This window comes from Gopherus flavomarginatus, chromosome 19, assembly GCF_025201925.1.
Source record: "Gopherus flavomarginatus isolate rGopFla2 chromosome 19, rGopFla2.mat.asm, whole genome shotgun sequence".
NCBI lineage: Eukaryota > Metazoa > Chordata > Testudines > Testudinidae > Gopherus > Gopherus flavomarginatus.
In genome coordinates, this window is record NC_066635.1 from 2,356,153 (window position 1) to 2,383,026 (window position 26,874).

Below are 26,874 nucleotides of genomic sequence, written 5' to 3' on the forward strand. Positions count from 1 at the left end.
CACACAGTATTCAGAGAAAATATTATGAACATTCCCACTTCGTCACACAGCCCCCATCCTGTAGGTATGGCCTGCATTCTTTGTTCCTCCATGGATAACTTTACATTTGTTTGCTTGCACCCAGTTTACCAACCGATCCTGATCTCTCTGTATCACTGACCTCTTCATTACTGACCACTCCCCCCAATCGTGTCATCTGCAAACTTCATCAGTGATGACTTTCTTTCTCTTCCAGGTCATTGATAAAAATGTTAAATAGCCTAAGGCCAAGAACTGGTCCCTGTGGACTCCCGCTAGAAGCACGCCTGCTCAATGGCGATTCCCCATTTACAATTACTTTTTTCAACCAACAGTTAGGCAGCTTTTAATCTATTTAATGTGTGTCATGTTAATTTTATATTGTTCTAACTTAATACTCAAAATGGCATGCAGTACTGTGTCAAATGCCATACAGACGTCTCAGTCTATTACATCAACACAATTCCCTTTAGCAACCAAACTTGTAATCTCAACAAGAGAAGATATCAAATGATTCTGACAGAAGAGGGAGGGACAGCTCAGTGGTTTGAGCATTGGTCTGCTAAACCCAGGGTTGTGAGTTCAATCCCTGAAGGGGCCATTTAGAGATGTGGGGCAAAAACAAAACAAAAACCTGTCAGAAACAGTACTTGGTCCTGCTAGTAAAGGCAGAAGACTGGACTTGGTGACCTTTCAAAGTCCCTTCCAGCTCTATGAATTAGGTATATCACTATGTATTATTTTCCATAAGCCTGTGCTGATTGACATGAACTATATTACCTTACTTTAATTCTCTATGAACCAAGTCCCGTATCAATCAATCCATTATTTTGCCTGGGCTGGACGTCAGACTGAGGGGCCTATAGTTAGGGGGAAACCATTCTAGCAGCTTGGGTGGCGGGGGTGATCCTCAGACCTCCTTCCCTCTCCTTTACACCACAGTGAGAGGAGCTCAGCCCTGCTCAAGCCTTGCCATGGTGCAGCTTCCATGGGATGGGAGTCACGTGGCACAGCCCTGCTGCTCGCAAACATTGTGATCGTGACTCCTGAGCCCCTGTTGCCTGGGTCCATGTGAAGTCAGGAGCAGATTCTGCCCAGGCTATTTATCCCAGTGCTTTGCCCTTTGGGGAACGGGGAGGGTGCATGGGAACAGACTCCACCCCAGGAGGTGACTGTAGTCTGACTGGTCTGACCTTCCTCCAGTCTAACCTCTGCCTCCAGCCCATGCCAGGGTGCTGTTGCTGCGGAACCTCCTGCTAACATGAAGCCTGGCCCAGCCCACCCTTCCCCATGGCAGACGGGGAGTCAGAAAGGCAGGCCTTCTCTCTCAGCCACATTCATGGTGGCAGCTCCCAAACCGTTCCTTGGAGATTCTGGGCTAGATTCACATGGAGACTCCACTCCGCATTGCAGCACTTGATGTCTAGGCCCTCTGTACCCACTGGAATTCGAAAACCCGAGGTAGGCCCCCAGGCTCCCTATACTCTGCCTGGGGAAAGTGAGCCACTAAGAAAGGGATTCACAAAAGCTGAGTGAAGAGCCACCTAAGTGAGCCAGCAGGAAATGTTGGGGAGTTAGGCAGCTGTGAGTCTAGGGCTGAACCAGGTCAGCCTTTTTTCAGGAAAAACTAAGGAGGAGGCAGCATTCCCCCTTCCACTCTCCCCGTGTCACAGCATTTACCCAGAATACAGGAGACCCAAGTTCAAATCCCCACTCAACCTGATTGGGAGCAGCTTGCTTATCTACCCTGGGAGTGCCTAAACTGCCAGGCAGAGTGACCTCTCATTCTGTCCAGCTGGAGCTGTTTCGCTGTGTTTAAAATACTTACAGATTCACTGGATCAAAAAGAGACTGAGGTGAGCATGACTCTGTAGCTCAGTGCTTGGGGTGGGGACCCCTGAGTTTACTTGCACTGGGGTCCCCATGTCCTGTGTGAATGCTCTACCCACTGATCACTTGAGTCTATGGGGGCATGGCCATCTCCCCTTTGGTTGTTTCACAGGGGGCCTGGCAGGCAGCCCATGTGATTGGGCCGGGCAGGCATGATAAGCAGGGGAACACCTGGCTTGAGGATCTAGGACCTGAGCGGACAGCCTCCGGCAGAGATGTAAGGGGCTGTACTGAGGGAGACTTAGACACCAGCAGATCAGCTGTCTGAGGATCTGAATTTTAGACTTTGGTGCCTAAAGTGGCAGTTATGTGCCTAAATCCCTTTGTGAATCTAGCCCTCTGCCTCCATTATCTCATTCTCCTCCTTTCCCTTCAGGCCCTAACTGACTCATTGTTCCTCTTTCCCCATATAACAATTATACTAATGAATTAATGCCGACACCTTCCCTCCCAGGATCTCTGGGTGCTTTCCAGACATGCATTAATTTGCCTTCCCACCCTCCGTGGGGCTGATCCCTATCCTCAGCCCCAGGCACTCGGTTCCCATGACAATGTGCACAGTATAAAATCCTAGAGAGACAGGAGATGAAAGTGAGTTCAAGGAACTGGTGTGATTCCCACTCATGTCAAGGGACAGTCTTGGAGCGGAGCTGGGTCAAACCAAGCATATCGGGGGGTCATGCAGAGATGTGGATGCCTACGTAGACACTCATTTTGAACACCTTTGCCCAGTGACTTTTAGGCTTCTCTGTCCTTCCCATGGGTGGGTTTGACACAGCTTCTCACTACCCATCACAGGGCCCTGGGCAGAGGGGGCAGATAAATACTATCGGTTGACTGCATATAACAACAGCCGGAAAACAAGCTGTGTCCCTGCTCCCCCAGGCCTGCCGGTGACAGGGCCAGCTGTGCAGCTAAGCAACACAACCCCAAACAGGACAGAGCCAACAAACGTGGCAAAGAGCAGTTCAGGAGTTTGGGATAAGGGACTGCAACAGCCATGTGAGGGGGAGTCCCAGACTGGAGAGCCAGCCCCTTCTTATCCCCCCATGGGGCACCAAGGTCCCAGGCAGGACAGCCAGCCCCTTCCTATCCTCACATGGGGCACCGAGGTCCCAGGCGGGACAGCCAGCCCCTCCCTATCCCCATCCCCACATGGGGCACTGAAGTCCCAGGTGGAACAGCCAGCCACTCCATATCCCCCCTATGGGGCAACGAGCCGCTCCCCATCCCCACATGGGGCACCGAGGTCCCGGGTGGAACAGACAACTACTCCCCATCCCCCCTATGGGGCACCGAGGTCCCAGGCGGGACAGCCAGCCCCTCCCTATCCCCATCCCCACATGGGGCACCGAGTCCCAGGCGGGCACCCCAGCTGGCCGCGCTCCGGTCACTCACCGGGACCCGGGTCCGCGGAGCGCTCCGGGCGGCTGCTGCGGGCTAGCGGCTCCCGGCCGCAGGTGCGGCTGGGAGGGGAGCGGGGGGAGCGGCCTCCGCGGCCGGGATTGGGCGCCCAGGAGAGGCGGGGAGGAGCGGGCAGGGGCCCCCGAGCAGAGCGACCCCGACCGGCCCCCGTGAGCGGGGCTGCGGGAACTGGCCAGACGGGGGGGGGCAGGCAGGGCAGAGATGGCGGGGGAGCGGGCCGGGCAGTGCGGGGGGGAGCTAGGCAGTGAGGGGGGGGGCAGAGGGGCTGTTGGGAGGGGCGGGCGGAGGACCTGTTGTGGGGTCGGGCAGTGCGGGGGGAGAGCTCGTGGGGGAGCTGGGGGGTGCGGGCCAGGCAGTGAGTGGGGGCAGAGGAGCTGTTGGGGGGGGCGGTGTGCGTGATGTGGGCCGGGCTCTGGGTTGCGGAGCCGATACCTGCTCCCGTGCGTGGCCCTGACTCACAGGGACACAGGTCCCGATACCGGGACTCCCAGGGCTGGTGAATCACCCGCAGCCGGACAGCCGCTTCCTTCCCAGCAGTTTCTGTGGCCCTGCCGGGAAGTCCCTCCGAGAGCTGGGCTGGGCCACGAGCCTCAAGCCTCCCCGCAGGGCCCTGAAGAGCTCGGCCGACAAGAGGCGCAGGCTCCAGCCATTCCCCCGCGCTGGGCTCCCAGTGCCCCCCTGCTGACTGGCCTGGCGTCTCCAGGAATTAAGATTAATCTTTCATTGAAGCTTATGTCATGTAATGAACCCCCAGGAATACACCCAATCAAAATTGGCCACACTGCCCCCCCTGCCCCATAAGGGAGTCAAGCTCTGGAACAGGCTTCCAGGCAGGGTCCTGGGATTGCCCTCACTGGAGGTTTTTAAGAACAGGCCAAACAGCTGCCAGGAATGTCCCAGGTCCCTTCCAGCCCCACTTTTCTGGGGTTGCAGAAAAGAGTCCTGTGGCACCTTATAGACTAACAGACGTTTTGGAGCATGAGCTTTCGTGGGTAAATACCCACTTCGTCAGATGGGAACTTTCTGGGGTTCTATATCAGACAGAATTTGATTCCAGTGGCCTGAGCCACCTTTCCCCTACAGCCCCTCTGGGGTACATGGGCACATGGCTGTCAGCCTCAAGACCTCAAAAATCATTCTTTTCAGTCTGTCTTTCGACTCCTTAACTCCCCTGCAGTCCTCTGCCAGTGTTTGTGTATGAGAATTGCAGGTTGAAAAGACAATCTTTAATTCCCACAAAACACATCACTCCCTGGCTGCTCATGCGGGACTCCACGTACCTTCACTACTGTGAAACCATAAAATCATTCGCCTTTCTTCTCCTTTTACTAGCTATATTGACAGATAAATGACTCTGCAGTTACAATACATAGAATCATAGGACTGGAAGGGACTCTGAGAGGTCGTCTAGTCCAGTTCCCTGCACTCATGGCAGGACTAAGTATTATCTAGACCATCCGTGACAGGTGTTTGTCCAACCTGCTCTTAAAAACTTCCAATGATGGAGATTGCACAACCTCCCTAGGTAATTTATTCCAGTGCTTAACCAGCCTGACAGAAAGTTTTTCCTAGTGTCCAACCTAAATCACCCTTGCTGCAATTTAAGCCCATTGCTTCTTGTCCTGTCCTCAGAGAACAACTGAACAAGAGAACAATGAGAACATTTTTTCTCCTTCCTCCTTGTAACAACCTTTTACGTACTTGAAAACATGTCCCCCCTCAGTTGTCTCTCCTCCAGACTGACAAACCCAATTTTTTTAATCTTCCCTCATAGGTCATGTTTTCTAGACCTTTAATCATTTTTATTGTTCTTTTCTGGACTTTCTCCAATTTCTCCACATCTTTCCTGAAATGTGGCACCTAGAACTGGACAACCAACAGTGACCCACCCCCGGGTTTGAGATTGGCCAACCCCCACAACTGGACAAACAGAGGCTGGAGCACCATCCCTGACCATCCTGGCTAATAGCCATTGATGGACCGATCCTCCATGAATGTATCTAGTTCTTTTTTGAACCCTGTTATAGGCTATGTCCACACTGGCAATTGAACGACAAAACTTTTGGCTTTCAGAGGTGTTAACCCCTCCCCCCGAAAGACAAAAGTTTTGCTGCGACAAGTGCCAATGTGAACAGTGCATTGTCGGCAGGAGTGCAGTCCTGCTGACAACACAAATGCTGCTCATTGGAGGTAGAAGTTTTTTTCGGCAGGACAGCTGACAAACAGCGGCTCCACTGCGCGACTTTTAGCAGCACGTCTGTGTCAACACAGCCGTGTCACCAAAAGCTGTGTAGTGTAGACATAGCCATAGTTTTGGCCTTTCCGACATTTGTATTCCTGCCACAAAGTTACAGCTGTGGGGCTCTCCGGACAGTGCCTCTGGCTGAGATTACGCAGATTATCTGCATCTGTTAAACTCAAGGTCAAAATAAAAACAGGGGGACCAGAATGGAAACCTATATCTCTCCTGGAGATGAGCAGCTATAAATCCCATTGCCCTGCGGTCTGCACAGCCAGCATGCAGTGACTCACTGCAGGGCTGCCAGGAAGGAGGAGCCTGCAGGCACAGAGAGAGTAGTGGGGCTAGTTGTCATTCAGGACAGGTTGTTGATCTCAGTCATGGCAGGCTCTTTGCCCCTCTTCTTTGTCCCAGTGCTTTCTGGGGGGAGCATGCCCCCTTGAAGCATGCCTGCACTTTGCACAGCGATGCAAAGGGAGTCAGCTGCTCCCTGAGCACACTGGGCTGGTGGCAGATAAGAAACAATCTGTGTGTATGTAAGGTGATAGGGCTGTAATCTTAAATAAATGGCCTTAGTTTTGGACAGCATGTTAAATGTAAGATGTGATAAAGAACTCCAGATATTAAATAAACTTCACTTCTGTGCAAAAAACAGTGCTTCTACACCATTCAGTACAGCGCCTCCTGCTGGGAGAGGCTGGGACTGGAGTAGTTGGGAGCTCCCCCCACAGCCAGTGCTCCTGCCCCCTCCCCACAGCACCTCCTCTGAGTACAGACGGGAACTAAAATAGCTGTGGGCTCCCCAGGCTGCCTGTCCTACAGAGCTTCCAGCAGGGAGAAGCAGGGACTGGAGTTTGGGCTGGAATTCCTGTTCTGCATGAAATTCTTAAATTAAAAAAATATATATTCTGCATAGGAAAGAAAACTCCCAGCTTCAGAATTTCCCCGTGGAACTTGGGTGGGGAGGGGGACTGAAACTTTCATTTCGAAAAATCAAAATGACATTCCATTTTGACTTATCAAAACAAAGTTGACGCGGCTGCCCAGAGCTCCAGCTGCCCACTTGGTGGTCTGCTGAGAAACTGTAAGCCCTAACAGCTCTGGCTTGAGCCTTTCCCCAGGGCATAGCGTCAAAGGGCTGGGTTTTTCATAACTGGAGTTGCAGTAACCTGTCCCTAACGATTCCCCAGGAAATCCATTTCACACTTACTGTCCTGAAAGACCACACTCGTCTGGCACTTTTTCAATATAATTGTTAGAATTCCCAGGTCTCACATCTGTCACAGCTGTATCCCTAAAGAGGTTACCTACACTCCTGTCCCACAGTAATACACAAACAATAATGTCTTCAAGGATATTGCATGAACTTGCCATATCTGTCACTTCTCCCTGGATTATGGTTTTGCTGGCACAGTCTCTCCATCTTGAGCTGATATTGAGGTTCCCTGTCCTCTCTCTCCTCATGCTGCTGCTGTTTCTTCTCTGCTCTCTTGTGCTGCTGCTGGCACTGGGTTTCCAGATACAGTCTGTCTCTCTCCAGCTGTATCCTCTCTTGATCTTCCTGTAGATCTGGCCCTGACCCTCATTGCAGTGATATATTTGATCTGGATGGAGCATGGGTGTTGACTCTGTCAGCCTCTTCCTTGCTTCTGTCCAGGGAGTTGGCTCCAAGATTTCCCCCGCCTGCTGGACCCTCTGCCAGTGGGCTTGATGCACCCTGCAAACCAGGACAATCTTTTCATCACCAGAATACAACAAGTCAACTTTTTCCACTTCTCAGTGTGCAGCTGCCTTTCTCTGCAGAGCTCAAGTGGCTAACTTTTCTCCAGCTGTTCTTCACTCATCATTCCCTGTCTATCTTCACCATTTCTTTCCCAAAAAGACTCAGACTTTGCTCTGAGCTTTTTCCCTCTACAGGACATGCTTTAAGACCTGTTGGCACTTATGCAGTTCCCACAGTCATAGACCCCATATTCACTTCTTCCACCATCTATGTCACAGGTTCAGGGCAATTGCATCTGTACCCACTCTATGATCCACCAAGGGCATCCACTTTAGGCTTCCAGCTCCCGGCCACCACCTCGCCTGGGCCAAGACCTACGTCTCACACCTTCCTGACCAGGGATTTTAAACATGCCTCATACTGTGATATCTACAGTAAGCCAGACTGCCTACAAAGCCAGTGTCTGTGTTTTGCTTTCTCTTCTAGAGCTATGGCCAATTTACTGCCTGCAGTTATAAGTTATTACACAGCTCCTTCTAAGCAAGCACATTTATTCATACAGTGAAAGCATTACAGAGAAAACATATTAAAACAATAAAAGAAACCAAGCACATACTAATAAGCTTACCAGAGGTCACCCCCTAGCCCCAGCCTTGGGCTCTGATAGATTTTAGTCCTTTAAACCCCACAACTGGGTTTTATCTGTGTTTACAAGTTCACCCATCTTAGGTCCAGAACCAGAACACCGAGACTGGGCAGATCAGCCATTCTTTTACACATTGCGGGACTTTGATCTTGGTCTTTGTTAACAGGTGATCAGCAACAATGAGCCTTTCCTCAGGGTGCAGCATCAAAAGGCTGGAGTTTTTCATAAGTGAAGTTGTAATTAGTATTAAATTCTCTCTAGGGATTCCCCAGGAAATCCACTTACCTCTTATTGTGCCAAAAGGCCATACTTTTCCAGAACATTTTCAATATAGTCGTTATAGATTCCAAGGCCAGAAAGGACCGTTTTGATTATCTAATCTGACCTCCTGTATAACACAGGCCAGAGACCTGCCCCAAAAAGAATTCCTAGAGTAGATTTGCTTTAAAAATCCAATCTGAGGGATGGAGAATCCACCATGACCTTTGGAAAATTGTTCCAGTGGCTAATTGCCTTCACTGGCCAAAATTCACATCTTATTTCCTGTCTGGATTTATCTAGCTTAAACTGCCAGCCATTGGATCGTGTTAAACCTTTCTCTGCTAGAGCCCATTATTAAATATTTCCCTGTGTAGATCATTTATAGACTATAATCAAGTCAGCCCCTAATCTTCTCTTCTTTAAATAGACTGAGCTCCTTGAGTGTATCACTATACGTGGGCACCAGCACTGGATACAGGATTGTTGTATCAAGCAGGCAAGGTACTAAGAAGCTTCAACCGGACTTTATTTTTACAGTGGAAACCTCTTTATCAAGCTGCTGCTGCACCCTCTGTAACTCTCACTTCGCCTCAACTCCTCCCTCCACCTTCCTGTTTCCTGTCCTTTCTGACTCCCAACAGCCAGTGCTCCCAGTTCTAATCATCACAAGCAGCATCTAAACACCACATTCCCTCCTCTCTTAAGAAACTTTCCCAATTGAGATAAACATTGTTCTAACCACAGGAACAAATAGGAAACAAGACACTACACTGTTGGCAGAAATATTACACTGAAAACACTGTAGATACTACATAACACAGTCTCTAGTCCAGGCAGGTAGTCGTCTGGGTCTGACAGGCCATCTCTCAAGCCCCGGTTCCAGTGCAATGTCTTGTTGTGTTGGTTCTACGGTGAAGTCATCCAATGCAGACTGGGCGTTGGCATAATCTCTTCTTGGTGCATAGGCAGGTGCAAGATAAGAAGCATTCCATACCCACCCATCAAGAAGTCAATAGATGTAAGATCCCTTCTTCTCTATGATTTTAAGAGGAGCTGTGAATTTATGGTCCCCTTTGTATAAGATTCCAGGTTTTCGTATTCTAATGAAGGAATCACAATCAAACTTTGGTTCCTTAGCACCTCAACGTTTATCTGTGAAAGCCTTAGACTTTGCTTGGTTCTGTTCAATTGTTTTTCTTACATCATCCTCGTTTGGGGCATCAGGTCGTGCCTTTAACAATCCAGCAATGTTCAGTTTAATATTCATCTGTTTCCCATGCAATAACTCTGCGGGTGATCTTTGCATTGTGGCATGTCGTGTAGCCCGGTATGCTTGCAAGAAATCAGTAGTGAAAGGTATCCACAATCAACCTTCCAATTTAGTTGTTTGCAAATTCTCTTTCAAACTTCTGTTAAACCGTTCGATTTCCCCATTGGCTTGAGGGTAATATAGGGATGACCTTCTGTGTAAAATGTTCCTCTCTGCTAGAAAGGTTTCGAACTCCAGGGAAGTAAATTGACTACCATTATCAGAAACCAGTTCTTTGGGGTTACCTTCCTGGCTAAAAACTGAAGAGAGGAACTTAATTACTGTAGCAGAAGAGATTTGCAATGTAAACGCTACCTCAGGCCATTTACTGAAATAATCTATTAAAGTGATGGCATAACGACAGTCAATTGGAGCAGTATCAAAGGGTCCTACAATGTCAATCGCCACTTTTTCCCATGCAGATTCAGGAAGAGGAACAGGCTGTAATAGAGGGATACGTGTCACTGCTGTCTTATCATGCATTTGGCAAGTGACACAGGATTTTATGAGTGCTTCAGTTTGAGAGTCCATCCCTGGCCACCAATACAGATCCCGTAGTCGTTGTTTGGTTCTGACAATTCCTTGATGGGTATCGTGTGCCAGGTATATGAGTTTTGACTGTAATTCTTCTGGCACAAGTAGCTGGTGTGTACCTCGTAGCACACAGCCATCGAGCAAAGAAAGTTCATCCCAAACTCTAAAATAAGGCAGCAAAACTGGGTCAAGGTTTTTAGGGTTACTGGGCCCTCTCTTTGTCAGAAATTCCCATAGTTTTTGTTAAATTGGACATGCTGAACAAGCGGCTTGAAATTGTTCTCTTGTAACTGCAGTAAGAGTGCTTGTAATAAGCGCAACTATTACATCCTCACCCTCCGGTGGACCATCTGGTGAAGGCAAAGGCAGGTGGCCACTGTTGGTAGACAGATACTGGGCTAGATGGACCTTTGGTCTGACCCAGTACGGTCGTTCTTATGTTCTTATGAGAAAGGCAATCAGCTACGACATTTTGTTTCCGGGCTTATATTCCAGTTCATAATTGAAAGAGAGTTGTCTTCCAGACCATCTAACAATACGATATCCTGCTCTTCCCAGTCCTTTCATGGTGAGCAACATCATCAAAGGGCTGTGGTCTGTGTGCAGCTTGAACGTGCGGCCCCACAAGTAAGTTCTCCCTTTTTCAGTAGCTCAGACACAAGCAAGTGCTTCTTTTTCGACTGTAGAATATTTTCTCTCAGCATTACTCAGTGTCCTTGAAGCAAATGCAACAGTCCTCTCTGTGTTGTCCTCATGAAGTTGTATGAGAACAGCCCCAAGTCCACAATCAAAAGCATCAGTAGTTACAATTGTGGACAATGTGAGACTGAATAGTGCAAGTACTGGACTATGTACAATCAAGTCTTTCACCGTTTCGAAACTAGCTTGTGCATCCATTGTCCATACTAAGATTGAACTTCTCCGTAGTAATTCTCATAACGGTTCAATGACAGAAGCATAATTGGGAATGAATTTTGAGTACCAGGAGGTAAGACCCAAGAAGGAACGTAAGGTTTGCAAATCTGTTGGAGGAGGAGCATTTGAAATTGCCAGGATATGATCTGGATCAGGTTTTAGTCCAGCCTGTGAAATTGTATGTCCCAGAAAGGAGAGTTCAGTTTGTCTAAATTTGCATTTGGACCTATTGAGCCTGAGGCCTGCTTTGCAGATGCAGTTTAGTACAGACTGCAGGTTATTGTCATGCTCCTCAGTAGTATTTCCAAACACGATAATATCATCCAAATAGAACCAAACTTCATCTTGATTCTTCAGAATCAATGACATCATTTTTGGACGGCACTTGGGGCTGATGCGAGACCGTGTGGAACATGTTTAAAACAAAATAGTCCCTCATGTGTAATAAATGCTGTGAGGTCTCTGCTGTCTTCATGCAACATAACCTGGTGGTATTCGCTCTGCAAATCAAGAGTAGAAAACATCTTTGCTCCACGGAGTTCTGCAAATACTTCTCCTATGTGAGGAAGAGAATGGCTGTCAATCACAATAGCTTTATTTGGCTCCCTTAAGTCCACACAAAGGTGAATGCCTCCACCCTTCTTCTGCATCACTACTATAGGTGAAACCCATTCCAAGAACAAGTTTTCTAAGTTCCTCTGAAACAGCTTCCCTGACGGAAAATGGTAAGCGCCGTAATTTCTATCGTACAGGCATCACATTATTCCGCATTTTAACTTTATGCAGGAACCCATAAGCACAACCGAGTTTCTCCTCAACCAGGTGTTGGGTCCCAGCTGAAACTGGTGTGTGTACCGCAAGAGTGCTTTGCTGAGGAAGATCAATTCGTCCATTAACTACCCTGAGATTTAAAGCAACCAATAAATCTCTGCCAAGGATAGGAGTGCCTTGTGGACAATGTAGAACTCTGCAGTTACACAGCAATCACCAAAAGTTACTACTGCTGGCAGGCAGCCATGTACTGGAATATGGTTTTTCATCTAGCACACCAGCTGAAGTTTGGGTTCAGTAAGAGGCACATCTTTAAAGTAAAGCAAATAGAAGGAATCAGGTAGTATAGATACTGCTGAGCCAGTGTCCATCATTAGCTGAATAGAGTGTGATTTGCCTGAGGGTATGGCGGAAACGTTTACAGTGCACTTCATCTGTTCCAGAAGATCTGCAGTAGTGATTTTGTCCACACTCAGCATAGTAACATCTGGTATCATAACTGCACGCACCTGTTGATTGAACTGGCTACTGCGACATACTTTAGCAAAGTGCACAATCTTTTTGCAATGATTGCACTGAGCTACTTTTGCTGGACATCCTGTGTAGCTTGCAAGGTGCTGTGGGGATCCACAGCGAAAGCATGCTTTTACTGTATTTTGCATTTGCTGATTTAGTGGCTTTTTATTAGTTTTTCTCTTGCAATTCTTTGTCTGCAGCAATAGTGAACTTTGCTGCAAAGGAGTCACAGCCTGGATGTGCCTCCTGTATCTTTGCTTATTATTTTGGCTTCGCCTTCAGCTGTAGCTGACTCAGTCTGAGTAGCAATGGTTATTGCTTTTTCTCGTGTAAGTTGTGGTTCTAGAAGTAAGCATTCTCTTACACGAAGCATGGTTGTTTTCTCAGTGAGCTGGTCTCTAATCATCTCTTCTGCCATATACCCAAAGTCACAAGTTACAATCAGACTCCTCAGGGAAGCAATATACTGCACATCTACCGACGTGATATATGCCATCATGTGCCAGCAATGCCCCTCTGCCATGTACATTGGCCAAACCGGACAGTCTCTGTGCAAAAGAATAAATGGACACAAATCTGACATCAGGAATCATAACATTCAAAAACCAGTGGGAGAACACTTCAACCTCTCTAACCACTCAGTGACAGACTTGAAGGTGGCAGTTTTGCAACAATAAAACTTCAAAAACAGACTCCAAAGAGAGACTGCTGAACTCGAATTAATATGCAAATTAGATACAATTAACTTAGGTTTAAACAGAGACTGGGAATGATTGGGTCATCACACTAATTGAATCTATTTCCCTATGTTAAGTTCTCCTCACACCTTCTATGGGTCATCTCAATTATCACTTCAAAGGTATTTTTTCTCCTGCTGATGATAGCTCATCTCAATTGTTTGGACTCTTCCTGTTGGTATGGATACTTCCACCTTTTCATGTTCTCTGTATGTATAAATATCTCCTGTCTGTGGATACGTCTACACTACAGGATTATTCCGATTTTACATAAACCAGTTTTGTAAAACAGATTGTATAAAGTCGAGTGCACGCGGCCACACAAAGCACAATAATTCGGTGATGTGCGTCCATGTACCTAGGCTAGCGTCAATTTCCGGAGCATTGCACTGTGGGTAGCTATCCCATAGCTATCCCATAGTTCCTGCAGTCTCCCCCGCCCATTGGAATTCTGGGTTGAGATCCCAGTGCCTGATGAGGCAAAAACAGTGTCGCAGGTGATTCTGGGTAAATGTCGTCACTCATTCCTTCCCCCGTGAAAGCAATGGCAGACAATCATTTCATGCCCTTTTTCCCTGGATTGCCCTGGCAGACGCCATAGCATGGCAACCATGGAGCCCGTTTGCCTTTTGTCACTGTCACCGTATGTGTACTGGATGCCACTGACAGAGGCAGTACTGCAGTGCTACACAGCAGCATTCATTTGCCTTTGCAAGGTAGCAGAGACGGTTACCAGGCGTTCTGTACCGTCTGCTGTGCCATCGTAAATTGGCGATGAGATGACAGTTATCAGTTTTTCTGTACTGTCTGCTGCTGTCATGGGTGCTCCTGGCTGGCTGTAGCTGAGGTCGGCTGGGAGCTCAAAGACAAAAATGGGAATGACCCCCAGGTCATTCCCTCCTTTATGTTGTATCTAAAAATAGAGTCAGTCCTGCCTAGATCATGGGGCAAGTGTACTAGAGAACCAGTGTACCAGAGAACCAGAGAGCCCAGCTGCTCCGTGTCAGATCCCACAGAAATGATGAGCTGCATGCCATTCTAGGGGGTGCCCCTGCAATAACCCCACCCGTCGCTTCCCTGCTCCCCTAACCCTTCTGGGCTACCATTGCAGTGTCCCCCCATTTGTGTGATGAAGTAATAAAGAATGCAGGAATAAGAAACACTGACTTTTTAGTGAGATAAAATGAGGGGGAGGCAGCCTCCAGCTGCTATGATAGTCCAGGCAGGACATTAAACGGTGCGGGGGAGAGGAGGCCAGCATCCCGCTGCCATGATAGTCCAAGCAGTACAGAATCTTTTCTTTAGACATGAAAGAGGAGAGGGGGCTGATGGAGTTCAGCCCCCAGTTGCTATGATGAGGACAGTTACCAGCCGTTCTGTACCATCTGCCGGGAATAACCGGGAGTCATTCCTATTTTTACCCAAGCGCCCCTGGCTGACCTCACTTGAGGCCAGCCAGAAGCATTCAAGGGATGATAACAAGGACGGCTTCCAGTCCTACTGCACTGTACCGTCTGCCACCGGGGAAGGGAGGGCAGAGGATGCTGCTGTTCAGTGCCCCAGCACCACATCTACCAGCAGCATGCAGTAGACATACAGTGACATTGAAAAAAGTCAAGAAACGATTATTTTCCCTTGTCTTTCACAGGAGGGAGGGGAGTAAATTGACGAGATATACCCTGAACCATCCTGGACAATGTGTTTGACCCTACAGGCACTGGGAGCTCAGCCAAGAATGCAAATGCTTTTCGGAGACTGCGGGGACTGTGGGATAGCTGGAGTCCTCAGTCCCTCCTCCCTTCCTCCGTGAGCGTCCATTTGAGTCTTTGGCTTTCCGTTACGCTTGTCAGACAGCACTGTGCTGTGGATTCTGTCTATCATAGCCTGGAGATTTTTTTCAAATGCTTTGGCATTTCGTCGTCTGTAACGGAGCTCTGATAGAACAGATTTGTCTCCCCATACAGCGATCAGATCCAGTATCTCCCGTACAGTCCATGCTGGAGCTGTTTTTGGATTTGGGACTGCATCGCCACCCGTGCTGATCAGAGCTCCACGCTGGACAAACAGGAAATGCAATTCAAAAGTTCATGGGGCTTTTCCTGTCTACCTGGCCAGTGCATCCGAGTTCAGATTGCTTTCCAGAGCGGTCACAGTGGTGCACTGTGGGATACTGCCCGGAGGCCAATACCATCGATTTGCAGCCACAGTAACCCTAATCCGATATGGTAATACCGATTTTAGTTCCTCGTTGGGGAGGAGTACAGAAACTGGTTTAAAGATCCCTTTATATCAATATAAAGGGCCTCGTTGTGTGGACAGGTGCAGCAAATCGGTTTAACTTATGCTGAAATAAATTTGTTAGTCTCTAAGGTGCCACAAGTACTCTTGTTCTTCATACTGCATTATAGTCTCCCCTGGTTTCTGCTCACACTGGTGAAATCTGTAGTGATTAGATACTACATTCACTTTTGGCACAAGAGTTCTTTAATGCAGTGAGTGCAGTCTCATATTTATCATTTGCAAGGGGAAAAGTGTAAAATATACGCTGCCTTTCTGCTCCAAGGCAGTGGATTAGCAGAGCATGCTTTCTTACTTCAGAAATCGCTGTAGCACTGATTGCAAGCAGATAAGTCTCAAACATATGGATCCAGACAGTAAAAGCAATTGAAGGCTTGCTGGGCTTTGCAGAAAGGGTGCAGGTGGGTTCAGAGGCAGAAGATCCCATCCTTGTTGCCAGAATATTGTATCAAGCAGGCAAGGTACTAACAAACTTCACTAAGACTTTATTTTTACAGTGGAAACCTCTGTACCAAGCTCCAGCTGCACCCTCTGTAACTCTCACTCAGCCTCCTCAACTCCTCCCCCTCCTCCCTGTTTCCCGTACTTTCAGACTCCCAGCAGCCAGTGCTCCCAGTTCTAATAATCACAAGCAGCATCTAAACACCGCAAGGATTCCAGCAGTTTTGGCACCAGTTTCAAATACAGAGGTAAAATCACCTCTCTGCTCCTACTTGAGATACCCTTAAATACCACATGCGGTTCTGGCTGCCCTCATCTCAAAAAAAGCTATATTAGAAATGGAAAAGTAGAGAGAAGAGCAACACAAATGGTTAGAGGTATGGAACAGCTTCTGTATGAGGAGACATTTAAAAGACTGGAACTGTTCAGCTTGGTTTTTGTTATGTGTACCATATCAAGGTAATGTGTGGATCTGCACCACCAGTAGAAACAAAAAAACCTAGATATAATTTTTTTTAAAGTTACCATAGGTGATAATTACTCCAGCAGGACAGGTTAGGCATTTTAGAATTCACTACTCAAAGTATTAAATGTAAGCATAAGAGAGAAATAAAAATTATGAAATGCATCGACCAGTCAAAAAACTAAAACAACATCTCTCTGGATCTGAACGGCAAGCAAGAGGCTCCCGGGAGAGGCTGGCCAGGGCTCCAAGGCAGAAGGCAGGAGCAGCGCAGCAGTGCAGGGAGGAACACCTGAAGTGCACAGCCCTTGATAGCCTGCTGGGCAGCCAGCCGGCTGCGCAGCTTAGAGGGAACTTAGGATATGATAGAAGTCTATAAAATCATGATGTGGAGAAAACCAGGGGTCCCAGTGAAATTAATAGGCAGCTGCTTTAAAACAAACAATAAGAAGAATTTCTTCACACAACGCACAGTTAACCTGTGCAAGTCATTGCCTGGCGATGTTATGAAAATGAAAAGTATAACGAGGTTCACAAAATAATTACATAAGTTCCTGGAGGACAGGTCCATCAACTGCTATTAGCCAAGATGATCAGGGACGCCACCCCCTACTCTGGGTGGCCCTAAACCACTGACTGCTAGATGCTGGAACTGGATGACAGGACAGATCATTTGATAACAGATCTATTCTGTTCATTCCCATTGAAGCATCTGGCATTGGCCACTGTCAGGAGACAGGATACTGGGCTAGAAGGACTATTGGTCCCTTATTTGTGCATCCAAGGATTGCAAGGAATCCATTTTGAAGAACTTGGAGGAGAGGAAGATGATCAGGAACAGTCAACATGGATTCACCAAGGACAAGTCATGCCTGAACAACCTGATTGCCTTCTATGGTGAGATAACTGGCTCTGTGGATATGGGGAAAACAGTGGACATGGTATATCTTGACTTTAGCAAAGATTTTGATACGGTCTCCCACATTATTCTTGCCAACAAGTTAAAGAAATATGGATTGGATGAGTGGACTATAAGATGGATAGAAAGCTGGACAGATTGTCGGACTCAACAAGTAGTGATCACTGGCTTGATGTCTAGTTGGCAGCCGATATCAAGCGGTCTGCCCCAGGGGTCAGTCCTAGGGCTGGTTCTGTTCAATGTCTTTATTAATTATTTGGATGATGGTGTGGACTGCACCCTCAGCAAGTTCACAGATGACACTAAACTGGATGGAGAGGTACTTATGCTGGAGGATTGACAAATTAGAGGATTGGGCCAAAACAAATCTGATGACGTTCAACAAGGACAAGTGCAAAGTCCTGCACTTAGGAAAGAAGAAACCCATTCACTGCTACAGGCTGGGGACCAACTGGCTAAGCAGCAGTTCTGCAGAAAAGGACCTGGGGATTACAGTGGATGAGAAGCTGGATATGAGTCAGCAGTGTGCCCTTGTTGCCAAGAAGGCCAACAGCATATTGGGCTGCATTAGTAGGAGCATTGCCAGCAGATCGAGGGAAGTGATTATTCCCCTCTATTTGGCACTTGTGAGGCCACACCTGGAGTATTGTGTCCAGTTTTGGTCCCCACACTATGGAAGGGATGTGGACAAACTGGAGAGAGTCCGGCAGAGGGCAACGGAAATGATTAGGGGGTTGGAGCACATGACGTACGAGAACAGGCTGAGGGAACTGGGCTTATTTAGTCTGCAAAAGAGAAGAGTGAGGTGGGATTTGATGGCTGCTTTCAACTACCTGAAAGGGGATTCCAAAGATGATGGAGCTAGACTGTTATCAGTGGTGGCAGATGACAGAACAAGGAGTAATGGTCTCAAGTTGCAGTGGGGAGGTTCAGGTTGGATATTAGGAAAAACTATTTCACTAAGAGAGTGGTGAAGCACTGGAATGGGTTTCCTGGGGAGGTGGTGAAATCTCCTTCCTTAGAGGTTTTTAAGGCCTGGCTTGACAAAGCCCTGGCTGGGATGATTTAGTTGGGGTTGGTCCTGCTTTGAGCAGGGAGTTGCACTAGATGACCTCCTGAAGTCTCTTCCAACCCTAATCTTCTATGATTCTATGTAATATGTTTGAAATGTGATAATATGCTATGACAAAACTTTTAAATTCTTGACTGTGAAACTGAGGTCCATTATCAGTCATTATCATATCGGCAATGCCATGCCTTGCAAAAATTGATTTAGTTTTATTCATGACCGTTTGGTTCATGTGTTTTCTAATATAGATATTTCCGGAAAATGTGAAAAACAATCAAGAATTATCCCACATGCATGTCCTTTATATTAAAATAGATCTAAACCTATGATCAAGGTCTTAAGTTTTCCTGAAGAAATGCCATAGATGGTTTAGACTGAGCATTTCTACATTTTGACACATCACATTCTTTTATGTAATCCTTTATGTTTGGGTTCATTTGTGGCCAATACAAAACCTCTCTTGCACAGTGTTTACGTTTTTCTGTGCCTAAATGTCCCTCATGTATGTGTTTCAATATCTCTGTTGTTAGCCCTAAGGAAATTACTCTCTATTACTCTTAAACAAAATGTCTTCAATTACTGATAAATTGTGAATAATTTGATAATATGGCTCTGGTATCTTTTTATTGTATCCTTTTTCAATAGATGTAATAAACCTTTATAGTCGTCCAGTGTAGTTGCTTGTTCAATTTCTTCTCATACACTTTCTGACATAGGAAATATTTTAAGTACAACTATATGTACCACATCTCTTTCTTCCATTACGTTGGTTACATCATAAGCTTTAGAAAGAGTATCAGCAAGAATTAATGATTTGCCTGGCTGACTTTCTAATTTTAAATAATATAAATACAATTGAAAATATAATCTTTGTATCTGAGGAGATCTGTCTGTCATGTTCCTTTTTAAAATATGAACTGATGGTTTATGATCTGTTTCTGCCCATACTGATCTACCATATGTGACATTTTTGGTATGCAAAAACCAATGCCAAACCTCCTTCTCTGTCTGAGCCTCTTTCTCTAACTGACATTCCGGTTTGACATTGTGCTGGATGCATAAGCAACTAGTTTCCATAGATCACCACACTTCTGCAACAGAACTGCTCCTAGGCCTTGTTTGGATGCATCTGAAGGCAATTTTGTAAGTCTGCTACTATCAAATCATTTGAATACTGGAGCTGTTTTTATTAAGTTGCTTAAACTGCCTAAATTACTGTTGATGTTGTGTGTCCCATTTCCACTGATTAGTTTTACAAAGTAAAGCCCTTGTATTTGATGTTTTTTCTGCTAGGTTAGGTATGTGTTTTCCTACAAAATTAGCCATACCCCCAAAATTTCGTAATGACCAACTCCTTCTCTTCTGGGTAAGCAATATTATCAGTGGCTTGTATTTAGCGTGGATTAGTCTGTAATCCCTGACTGGGCAGCTTTTTTCCTAGAAACATTCATTCTTGCACTCTACATTTACATTGAAGTTTCAGTCCTGCTTCTTTTGCTCCAGATATTGCTTGAGTTAATCTTATATCATGCTGTTAAAAGTTCTTCCCCATATTATTAGATCATCTGTGTACATGTGCTGCCATCTATAGCTTCAAAACTCTTTTGTATTGCTCTGTGAAATGCCCCTGGAACTGAGCATAATCCAAAAGGTAATCTTTTAAACCAGTAGCTGTGTTAAATGTACATAGCAATTGACTTTCCTGCTCTAACGCTATTTGCCAAAATCCATTCAAAGCATTGAAAGAAGAAAAGTATTTTGCTCCTGTGATGGAGTAGGGTCTGTCTGTGTGGGGGATGGGAGAGCTGGGGATGTCTTTAGGTGAGGGACAGGATTTTTTTTTAGGTAAGGGACAGGATTTTTAAGCCTGTAACCTGAGCCAGGTAGGGGGGAGGGGGTTAGCACCTTGGCCCGGGAAGCTGGAAAAAGGAATCAGCCGGCTGGAGGAGGGGCAGTTCAGTTTCAGTTTTGGGCTGGGTGATGGGAATTCAGGGGATCCTATGCTGGGATCCAAGCACCCTGAACCCCGAAAAGGACTCGATTGGGGGGTCCTGCTGTAACCTGCATTCCTGTTGTCCAATAAACCTTCTGTTTTACTGGCTGGCTGAGAGTCACTGTGAGTCCCAGGAAGAGGGGTGCAGGGCCGGACTCCCCCACACTCCGTGACAACTGGTGGGAGCAGTGGGATATACCGCACCCTGTGGACGGCGCTTCCTGCAGTAAGTGACTGGGGAGCAGTAAAACGAAGGGACGACTTCAGGGGTGATTAACCCCTGGGAGCGTGTGCCCAGTGAGAAGGACTTTGCAGTAACAGGGTCCCCCAGGGGATTGCAGTGAGTGGTCCCAGGGGCGGAGGAGTCTGCAGCTTGACTCTGGCAGAGAGGTGGTGACCTCGAGAAGGGCTGGTGCACTAGGGGATCTCCCTGGAAACCGTGGGGAGCGACAAGCACCCCGGCCTGTGAGTGGCCAGCAGGACGATGTATGCCCAGCGGCGCAAGTGCGACCTGGTGGAGCTGTGCAAGCAGAGGGGGCTGCGCAGAGGGAGGCTCACCAAAGACCAGCTGATTGCCCAGCTGGAGGAGGGAGATCGCTTGAATGAACTGATCCCTGTCTCTGAGGGAAGCAGCCTGGCAGATGCAGCGCAGGCACCAGTGTCTGTCCCAGCTGGGAGTGGTCAGCCCGCGGCTGAGGGCTTCCTGAGACCCTCCCTTCCTATGCCTAGGGGAAGGGCGGGGAGGAGCCCAGTGGCTACCGAGGGCACCATGACCCCCCAGGCCAGCAGGGGATCCTCCTGGCGAAGCTCACCACCACCCCCCGCAGAGGATCGTCCTGGCGACGCTCGGCATCCGTGGAGCACAAGTGGTTGGCATGGGAGAGAGAGCTAAAACTGAGAGAGCTGGAGGATCATGAGAAACAGAGAGAACATGACCAGGAGGAGAAAGAGAGACAGAGGGAACATGAAGCGAGACAGAGGGAACATGAGGAGAGACAAAGACAGTGGGAACTGGAGGAGAAAGAGCAACAGCGTCATCATGAGCTGGAACTGGTGAGGCTGAGGGGCAGCGGGGCCCCCGCTGCGATGAGTGAGGGGGTGCCCAGGACTGTGCGGAGCTTTGATAAGTGCATCCTGGCCCAGTGTAAGGAGGGGGAGGACATGGATGACTTCCTGGATGCCTTTGAGATGGCCTGCTAGCTGCACCAGGTAGATCCTGTGGACAGGCTCCAGGTTCTCACCCCCGTACTGGACCCCAAGGCCGTGGCATTGTACCGCCAGCTGGGAGAGGAGGAAAAAGGGAACTACGAACTATTCAAGCAGGCCCTGCTGCGCGAGTTTGGGCTGACTCCTGAGATGTACCGGGAAAGTTTCCGGAGTCAGTATAATACCCCTGAGGTCTCATATCTGCAGCTAGCCGTCCGCATGGAGGGATACGCCAGCAAGTGGGCAGTTGGGGCCCAGATGAAGGGGGACCTGGTTAAACTACTGGTACTGGAGCAACTGTATGAGCGGTGCCCATCCGACCTGAGGCTGTGGTTGAGGGACCAAAAGCCAGAGAACCCGCTACATGCAGGGCAGCTGGCTGATGAGTTTGTGAAGAGCCGGTCGGGGGGTGGCAGGGGGGAGTCTCAAAGGAACAGGCCTACCGCGATGCAGAGAGAGAGTCATCCTGGGACCTCCCAAAGGGGGAATAGGGAGAACCCCCTCCCAAGGGGAACGCCCAGCGTCAGGGACAACCGATCGGTTCAAGGGGACCAACGGGACATGAGCTGCTATCAGTGTGGCCAGAGGGGCCACATATGGTCCCAGTGCCCCAGACTCAAGGACAGACTGAGCAGACCGACCCCACACCGGGTTAACTTGGTAGAGACCCAGCCGGATGAGGGGCAGCGTTTGCAGGAAAGGGCGGCTGGCCGCGTACCACCTGCAAAGGAGGGAGGAGGGCCCCAGGTCAGCTCCTCTGGGGGGCTGGATGCTCCAGGCTCCGAGTTTTTGGTTTACAGGGTGAGCATGGGGCTGCCCCTCCGGAGAGAGTGCCTGGTTTCCCTGGAGGTAGATGGGAGGAAGGTCACTGGGTACTGGGACAGGGGCACAGAGGTGATGCTGGCCCAGCCCGAGGTGGTGGTCTCAGATCGGATGGTGCCCAACACCTGCCTGACCCTGATGGGCGTGGGCGGGACCCCATTCAAGGTGCCCGTGGCGAGGGTACACCTGAAGTGGGGGCCAAGGAAGGCCCCAAGGACGTGGGGGTACACCCATATTTGCCCACAGAAGTGTTAATGGGGGGGGGGACCTGGAGGTCTGGCCAAGTAACGCCTGAGGTGCTCTGGTCATGACCCATAGTCAGAGTCAGCGCAGGGCACTGCCCCCTGACAACGGGGAAAGTACTCTGCCCGAGGCGCAGGACCCTAACCTGGTGGGGAGGGAACGCCCAGGGACACGGCTCAGAGAGGCTGCGCCCTCAGACCCAGCCGATGAGAGAGAGCAGGTCCCCATCCCTGTCCCAGCTGCTGAGTTCCAGGCCGAGTTGCAGAAAGATCCCTCCTTGTGGAGGCCAAGGGACCTGGCCGACCTCAGTGCGGTACAGTCCATGAGGAGAGGTTGCAAGGAGAGGTTCCTGTGGGAGAAGGGGTTCCTGTACCGAGAATGGGCTCCCCCAGGGGAAGTGGAGTCATGGGGGATCAGGAGGCAGCTGGTGGTTCCCCACAAGTTTCGCCACAAGCTACTGTACCTGGCCCATGACATCCCTCTCGCAGGGCACCAGGGAATCCGGCGCACCAGGCAGAGGCTGCTACAGAACTTTTACTGGCCTGGGGTCTTTACCCAGGTCCAACAGTACTCCCAATCCTGTGACCCCTGCCAGAGGGTGGGGAAGGCCCGGGACAAGCGGAAAGTGGCTTTGAGGACTTTACCCATCATAGAAGAACCTTTCCAGAAGGTGGCCATGGACATAGTGGGACCTCTCAGCAGGGCGACCCGGTTGGGGAAGAAATACATCCTGGGAGTGGTAGATTTTGCCACTCGCTACCCCGAGGCGGTGGCCTTGTCCTCTATCGAAGCAGACACCACGGCAGATGCGCTGCTGACTATTTTCAGCCGGGTGGGGTTCCCCAAGGAAGTCTTAACGGACCAGGAGTCCAACTTCATGTCGACCCTGCTCCGGTGCTTGTGGGAGAAATGTGGGGTCCAGCACAACTGGGTCTCAGTGTATCATCCCCAGTCCAACGGGTTAGTGGAAAGATTCAATGGGACGCTAAAGATGATGCTAAAAACATTTATGAACCAGCACCCGCAGGACTGGGACAACTACTTACCTCACCTGCTGTTCGCGTACAGGGAGGTACCCCAGGAGTCTACTGGGTTTTTGCCTTTCGAATTGTTATATGGAAGGCGGGTAAGGGGGCCCCTGGATCTGATGAGAGACGAATGGGAGGGGAAGACGACTCCCGATGGAGAGTCAGTGGTGGAGTATGTCCTGACCTTCCGGGAAAGACTTGCCGAGCTCATGGGCCTGGCCAGGGAGAATCTAGCCCGAGCCCAGAGGAAGCAGAAGGTCTGGTATGACCGCACGGCGCAGGCCCGTGCCTTCGCCACCGGGGATCAGGTGATGGTTCTCATCCCCGTGAGGAAAAACAAACTCCAGGCAGCCTGGGAAAGGCCTTTCAAGGTTGTCAAGCAACTAAATGAGGTAAACTATGTGGTGGAGCTGTCAAACCGAGCTCATCACCGCCAGGTGTACCATGTGAATATGATGAAGCCATACTATGACAGGGGGAATGTGGTGTTGGCCGTGTGTGGACATTGGGAGGAGCAGGGAAATAACCCTTCAGTGGATCTATTCTCTGGAACAAAAGCTGGTTCCCCCCTGGAGGTGATTCCCCTCTCTGATCAGCTGACCCAGGCCCAGCACGCTGAGATCAGAGGGGTGCTGCATCTGTACCGATAGTTGTTTTCCAACCAGCCTGAACGCACTAATTTGACTGTCCACCAGGTGGAGACCGGATCACATCCCCCTATAAGATGCTCCCCTTTTCGGGTCACCGGGAAAACTGCCCAGGACCTAGAAAGAGAGGTCAGGGACATGCTGGCTTTGGGGGTGATCCAGCCGTCTTCCAGCCCTTGGGCCTCGCCTGTGGTGCTGGTCCCCAGAAGGGATGGGTCGATCCGGTTCTGTGTGGACTATCGAAAGCTCAATGCCATCACCGTGTCTGATGCCTACCCCATGCCCAGGCCTGACGAGCTCCTAGACAAGCTGGAGGTGCTCGGTACCTCACCACCATGGATCTTACAAAGGGCTACTGGCAGGTGCCACTAGACGCAGATGCCAGGCTGAAATCAGCCTTTATCACCCCTCTGGGGCTCTACGAGTTTCTCACCCTGCCTTTCAGCCTCAAGGGAGCACCGGCCACCTTCCAGCACCTGGTGGACCAGCTACTGATGGGGATGTAGAGTTTTGCCATTGCGTATATTGAAAACATCTGTGTCTTTAGCCAGATCTGGGAGAACCACGTGTCCCAGGTTAAACAAGTGCTGAACTGACTCCAGGAGGCTGGGTTAACGGGAAAGGCTGAGAAGTGCAAGATGGGGATGGCTGAAGTATCTTACCTGGGCCATCAGGTGGGGAGCGGCTGCCTAAAGCTGGAACCAGCCAAGGTGGAGGTGATCAGAGACTGGCCCCAAACCAAAAAGCAGGTCCAGGCCTTTATTGGGATGGCAGGGTACTATCGAAGGTTCGTGCCCCACTTTAGCGCCATGGCCACCCCCCTCACTGAGCTGTGCAAGAAGGGGAAGCCAGACAAGGTGGTCTGGACCGAGCAGTGCCAGCAGGCTCTCCGGGCGCTGAAGGAGGCTCTGCTTAGTGGCCCAGTTCTGGAAAACCCAGACTGTGATAAGCCCTTTATGGTGTTCACTGATGCCTCAGACACGGGACTGAGGGCAGTGTTAATGCAGGAGGATGAAAAGGGGCAGAGACACCCCATCGTGTACCTGAGTTGCTACCCCGGGAGCAGAACTACGCGGCCATCGAGAAGGAATGCCTGGCCATGGTGTGGGCCCTTAAGAAACTGGAGCCATATCTCTTTGGGTGACACTTCACCATGTACACCGACCACTCTCCCCTGACCTGGCTGCACTAGATGAAAGGAGCTAATGCCAAGCTCCTGAGGTGGAGCCTGCTCCTGCAGAACTATGACATGGACGTGGTCCATGCGAAGGGAAGTGCCAACCTGATAGCGGACGCATTGTCCCGGAGAGGGGGCCCTGAACTTCCCCAGGTCACTGGGCAGAGTGACCCCGCTCAGTTCAGTCTCGAAGGGGGGAGAGATGTGATGGAGTAGGGACTGTCTGCATGGGGGATGGGAGAGCTGGGGATGTCTTCAGGTGAGGGACAGGATTTTTAAGCCTGTAACCTGAGCCAGGTAGCGGGGAGGGGGTTAGCACCTGAGCCCAGGAAGCTGGACAAAGGAATTGGCTGGCTGGAGGAGGGGCAGTTCAGTTTCAGTTTTGGGCTGGGTGATGGGAATTCAGGGAATCCTATGCTGGGATCCAAGCGCCGTGAACCCCGAGAAGGACTCGACTGGGGGGTCCTGGGTGGGCCTCCAGGCTCTGCTGTAACCTGCATTCCTGTTGTCCAATAAACCTTCTGTTTTACTGGCTGGCTGAGAGTCACTGTGAGTACCAGGAAGAGGGGTGCAGGACTGGACTCCACCGCACTCTGTGACAGCTCCTGACATTTGTCCAAATATTTCTTCTCTGGTAAGTATTTTAAATGTTTCCTTTTAACATACTCATTTAAGGCTCTTGGGTCTAAGCATAAAGGTAAGAATCCATTTTTTTTCTGTTATTACTAATGGATTCACCCATTCAGTGGGCTCTCCCACTGTTTTAATTATATCTAAATTAACTATCATTTCCTCTTCCTTTTGTACCCTGTCTCTTCAAGTGAATAATATTTTTCTAGTTGCCTGTATAACTGGTTTCTTTGTTTCATTTAACTCTATTTTATACATTGTATCCAAGTCACCAATGCCAGGGAATAACTCTGTAAATTGATGTTCTAGTTCCAGTGTTTCAGAGCCCTGAACAGTCTGAATTTTACCAAATAGATTTAGTGCTTCTAAACCTGAAGTAGAAACTTAACTACTACAAATCTTATGTTTTCTAAATTATCTTTAACTATGACCTGTAATTCACAAATACTCATAGCAGGAATTTTTTAGTACTATAAGATTGTAAATTAATATGTATTTCTAACTACAGGTTTTACTTTTAGATATTTTATAACTTCTTCTGACATTACATTAGCTTGTGCACCTCTATCTATTACATATGAAATAAATATTCCATCAATAGACAGAGTAACTGTCCAATCCTCCTTGTAGTTACAGAGTGACTCTGTTTCAAAATAACCAGAAACAAATTTTCTGCATATGTAATATCAGCTCTGTATTCCTTATTCGGGAATTTTGAATGAAATGTATTTCTTCTGAGTTTTTCCAGACTTCTCCATTTACAAACGTTTGAAGAATGATTCTGTTTCTTGCATATATGACAGGTTTGACCATATGCTGGATATTGTTTACATTGGTGCTTCCTTCCACATCTAGAACATTTTTTCATATGTTCAGATGTTTTACCTTTAAGACTTTCACTCAGTTTTTCTCCATAGTCTTGTTCTTTCCTTTTGCTTATTAAGTCTATATTCA

At 48.7% G+C, this 26,874-nt stretch overlaps 2 protein-coding genes across 3 annotated transcripts in view; one reads left to right on the forward strand and one right to left on the reverse strand.

Annotated features, from left to right (window-relative positions):
* Positions 1-3,373, reverse strand: part of LOC127037469 (claudin-4-like) — a 30,133-nt gene extending 26,760 nt beyond the window's left edge. Inside the window, exon 1 of the mRNA XM_050929228.1 lies at positions 3,307-3,373. The gene's annotated coding sequence lies outside the window, so the exon portion shown is untranslated. The remainder of the gene's footprint in view (positions 1-3,306) is intronic.
* Positions 1-26,874, forward strand: part of LOC127037470 (claudin-3-like) — a 134,986-nt gene that overhangs the window by 102,956 nt on the left and 5,156 nt on the right. Inside the window, exon 2 of one of the 2 annotated variants that reach the window (XR_007770373.1) lies at positions 18,130-18,185. The exons of the other annotated variant lie outside the window; for it this stretch is intronic. The gene's annotated coding sequence lies outside the window, so the exon portion shown is untranslated. Of the gene's footprint in view, positions 1-18,129; positions 18,186-26,874 lie in introns of those variants that run through there. 2 annotated transcript variants of the gene reach the window in all.